The sequence below is a fragment of the Hyperoodon ampullatus genome (genome assembly GCF_949752795.1).
Source record: "Hyperoodon ampullatus genome assembly, contig: scaffold_433, whole genome shotgun sequence".
Taxonomy (NCBI): Eukaryota; Metazoa; Chordata; class Mammalia; order Artiodactyla; family Ziphiidae; genus Hyperoodon; species Hyperoodon ampullatus.
The window spans coordinates 98,867-103,986 of NW_027640472.1; positions in this window are offsets into that span (position 1 = coordinate 98,867).

The following is a 5,120-nucleotide window of genomic DNA, read 5'->3' on the forward strand; positions in this document are numbered from 1 at the left end:
CAAGAGTGTTCCCTTTTTTCCACACCCTCTCCAGCATTTATTGTTTCTAGATTTTTTGATGATGGCCATTCTGACTGGTGTGAGATGATATCTCATTGTAGTTTTGCTTTGCATTTCTCTAATGAGTAAAGATGTTGAGCATCCTTTCATGTGTTTGTTGGCAGTCTGTATATCTTCTGTGGAGAAATGTCTATTTAGGTCTTCTGCTCATTTTTGGATTGGGTTGTTTGTTTTTTTTTATTGAGCTGCATGAGCTGCTTATAAATTTTGGAGATTAATCCTTTGTCAGTTGCTTCATTTGCAAATATTTTCTCCCATTCTGAGGGTTGTCTTTTGGTCTTGTTTATGGTTTCCTTTGCTGTGCAAAAGCTTTTACGTTTCATTAGGTCCCATGTGTTTATTTTTCTCTTTATTTCCATTTCTGTAGGAGGTGGGTCCAAAAGGATCTTGCTGTGATTTATGTCATAGAGTGTTCTGCCTGTGTTTTCCTCTAAGAGTTTGATAGTGTCTGGCCTTACATTTAGGTCTTTAATCCATTTTGAGCTTATTTTTGTGTATGGTGTTAGGGAGTGATCGAATCTCATACTTTTACATGTCCCTGTCCAGTTTTCCCAGCACCACTTATTGAAGAGACTGTCCTTTCTCCACTGTACATTCCTGCCTCCTTTATCAAAGATAAGTTGACCATATGTGCGTGGGTTTATCTCTGGGCTTTCTATCCTGTTCCATTGATCTATCTTTCTGTTTTTGTGCCAGTACAATACTGTCTTGATTACTGTAGCTTTGTAGTATAGTCTGAAGTCAGGGAGCCTGATTCCTCCAGCTCCATTTTTCATTCTCAAGATTGCTTTGGCTATTTGGGGTCTTTTGTGTTTCCATACAAATTGTGAAATTTTTTGTTCTAGTTCTGTGAAAAATGCCAGTGGTAGTTTGATAGGGATTGCATTGAATCTGTAGATTGCTTTGGGTAGTAGAGTCATTTTCACAATGTTGATTCTTCCAATCCAAGAACATGGTACATTTCTCCATCTATTTGTATCATCTTTAATTTCTTTCATCAGTGTCTTATAATTTTCTGCATACAGGTCTTTTGTCTCCTTAGGTAGGTTTAGTCCTAGATATTTTATTCTTTTTGTTGCAATGGTAAATGGGAGTGTTTCCTTGATTTCACTTTCAGAGTTTTCATCATTAGTATATAGGAATGCCAGAGATTTCTGTGCATTAATTTTGTATCCTGCTACTTTACCAAATTCATTGATTAGCTCTAGTAGTTTTCTGGTAGCATCTTTAGGATTCTCTATGTATAGTATCATGTCATCTGCAAACAGTGACAGCTTTACTTCTTCTTTTCCAATTTGGATTCCTTTTATTTCCTTTTCTTCTCTGATTGCTGTGGCTAAAACTTCCAAAACTATGTTGAATAAGAGTGGTGAGAGTGGGCAACCTTGTCTTGTTCCTGATCTCAGTGGAAATGGTTTCAATTTTTCACCATTGAGGACAATGCTGGCTGTGGGTTTGTCATATATGGCCTTTATTAGGTTGAGGAAAGTTCCCTCTATGCCTACTTTCTGCAGGGTTTTTATCATAAATGGGTGTTGAATTTTGTCGAAAGCTTTCTCTGCATCTATTGAGATGATCATATGGTTTTTCTCCTTTAATTTGTTAATATGGTGTATCACGTTGATTGATTTGCGTATATCGAAGAATCCTTGCTTTCCTGGAATAAACCCCACTTGATCATGGTGTATGATCCTTTTAATGTGCTGTTGGATTCTGTTTGCTAGTATTTTGTTGAGGATTTTTGCATCTATGTTCATCAGTGATATTGGCCTGTAGTTTTCTTTCTTTGTGACATCCTTGTCTGGTTTTGGTATCAAGGTGATGGTGGCCTCGTAGAATGAGTAAAACCCATATCTTGGTCTGAAGCAGAGTTTCCTGTATTTTACAATGATACTGTTTATGGGCCTCTTATTGGGAATATAAAACAAATCAATATGTCTGTAAATTATACTAACTGGCTTAGTACCTATCCTGTCCGTCTTAGCTCATTGAATCTGGAAACTGCATGTGTAAAGGCTATTAGTTATGAGCATACAGATGTTTATGAGGGAACGGATCAATCAATTAGTTTGTCAGGCTCTCCAGGCATCCTTCGTTTTACAGGAACCAACATTACTCTTACATGACCGGCTACCAGCCGACGAGAGGATCTTAAGGATACCATCATTTGCTATATAAATGGGCAACCTATTAATATTAGAGGTCGAATCTCATACGCCTCACCACTTAGGGATTCCGCTATTACTATAGCCAAGGTTACAGGTGAAGATTCAGGAAATTATTTGTGTATGAAGCGTTTACTTGGAGGACAAGGGATACTTATGGCTGGACATATGGTTACTATTCTTAAGAGAAAATCAAAAAATCAATTTCCTCCTTTTATGACCATTAACTTTCCTGGATCCAATGTTGAATGTGGCAATGCATCTTGGAATAATAACCAAATATGGTGTAGTATAGATTATACCAAGGGGTAAATTCTTATCTCTTCTATTCCCGTCATAGATAGGTTTATCGCATTTCAAAAGAACTGGGATATATGGAAACTAGCTCTAACTTATTCCAATACACCTGTTATAACTTGTGTTGCTCCTCCATATACACTTTTGATTGGTTCTATTAACATTGGTAATTCTTCCAAAGGAGGATATAATATTAGCTGTGTTCATTGTATTTTTACAGTTGTATGTTCCCTTCTGCAGGAACACAATCTGTGCTTATACTAAAGTAACCCATATATGTTATGGTGCCTGTACATCTGAGAGAAACTTGGTATGAAGATACTGGAGTACAGGCATGGGTGGAACTCTCTAAAGCCTTGCAGAGAAGGAGACGCTTTATTGGGTGGCTAATAGTAAGTTTACTTGCCTTGGCTGCTCTGTCTGCTACCGCGGCTACTGCCCGTCTTACTCTTTCACAGAGTATTAATCATGCTCACTTTGCTAATCAATTATCTCAAAATACCAGTCTTGCTTTATCTTTACAAAGTCGCATAGATTTACAGATGAATAACAAGTTAGATGAATTTAAAAACGCAATTTGGGGGATTGGAGATCAGATGGCAGCATTAAAATTGAGGATGCGTTTAGCTTGTCATGAAAAGTATACATGGATTTGTGTTACTCCTTACAAGTACAATGACTGTATTTGGGAATGGGAAAAAGTAAAAATGCATCTGCTGAGTGTTTGGTCAGATAATAATATTAGTCTTGATCTTAAGAAATTAAATGCTGAAATTCAGGATATGCAAAATGCACATCTTGATGATATTTCACAAGAAGATGTAATTAAAACTTTACTGGACCATTTAAAGTGGTTAAACCCTCAGTCGTGGATTACTGGAGGGTTGTCAGGATTTATTACCCTGGCCATAATTTGCCTATTATTGATAATAATCTTCTCATGTCTGTTTCGTATCCTCATGCAACAATATACTACTCTCGGCACTACGCTTCATGGAATTATTTTGCAGCAAAAATTAAAAAATAAAAAAGGGGGAACTGAGGGAAACAGTCAGGCTTGAGATCAGGCTACGGACATGACAGGCATGCCACCGCTGCTTGAAGGGACTGTCCCTACTTGTTCCCCTCCTTGTTCCATTCCATGGGAGATAAGTCAGCAGGGCCCAGAAATCAGAAAGAATGTAAAATGAGACAAGCAAAGCTGTCTCCCCCCTGCACATGCAGGTTATTTTGGATGATTCTGGGCTTATGGGTTTTCTCCCAGGGAAGTTAACCTTGAGCCGAGACAGTCTATAGATAATGTAAACCACCATCTGGCAACCTTCCATTTCTAGTCTATATAATCTGCAACCGTAGCATAATAAAACTTACCTTGCAACCATCAGTTGTCTTGGTCCTTCTGACCCCATTCGTCGGTGCTACTTCAGTTCCTTACCCCGTCCCTTCTGACCCTGGGCGGTGAAATCCTCTTTCTCCGGCTGGTCCGCGGCACATATGAATATATGTTTTTGTCTTGCTGTACTGCACATATGCTGTCTAGTAACAGATATTTTGTCTGCTAGTAGTGTTGTAGATTATGTCTTTCCAAAGCGCTGAGGCAGTGCACCTATTCTGTAGTTGCAGCTGATGCCTGAATGTATCCTAGCTGACAAATTATTGATTAATAAGAACTTGAATTTCTAAAGATTAGTCCTGTTAACCAAAATCTGAGCAAGGAGTCTCAAATGTAATTCTTAGCCAGAATTACATGTTAATGAACCATTTAACAGTGTAAATCAAGGAACATCAGTGTAGGGATTTCTTTTCATTTATTTTTTACCTGTTTGAAATATCAGTTAAAGGTTGGCAGCTTGGTTGCAGACGAACGGTCGTTTGAAGTTCACCAAAATACTTAATGTGGAATAGGATAACAGACTTCCAACGCCCTCAAGGCTGTGACCTTGCAGCCATTTTACACAGCACATCATCATCCTATAGGGATGAACCTTTCCCTGGCCCAAAAAGTAGCCGCTCTGTTGAAGCTTTGCTTATTCGAACAGGCTTTTGTTTCCAGCTTACATGTCTGTGGAAGACTTAATTCTGAATAGAGACATAGATATTACTGGAAACTAATTGTTTTTCTATTATACTCTGCTTTATCAAAAAAGTAAAACATTTGGGCTTCCCTGGTGGCGCAGTGGTTGAGAGTCCGCCTGCCGATGCAGGGGACGGGGGTTCGTGCCCCGGTCCAGGAAGATCCCACATACCGCAGAGCGGCTGGGCCCATGAGCCATGGCCACTGAGCCTGCGCGTCTGGAGCCTGTGCTCCGCAACGGGAGAGGCCACAACAGTGAGAGGCCCGTACCACAAAAAAAAAAAAAAAAAAAAAGTAAAACATTTAAATTGTGCTACAAAAATTCAGATGTTGTCTTGCAATCTTTAAACAATAAATGAATGATTTGCCCTTAAAAAAAAGAATTAAGCAGTTAAGCTGTTGGTCCCACATCAGACAAATCATCCTTATACCTCCTGTCAATATTGTTAACAGAGACTGTTATTTTATGAATCCTTATGATCCCGTGATTCTTTCACGTTTCAGGGCACAGCAGGTGAGAGAGT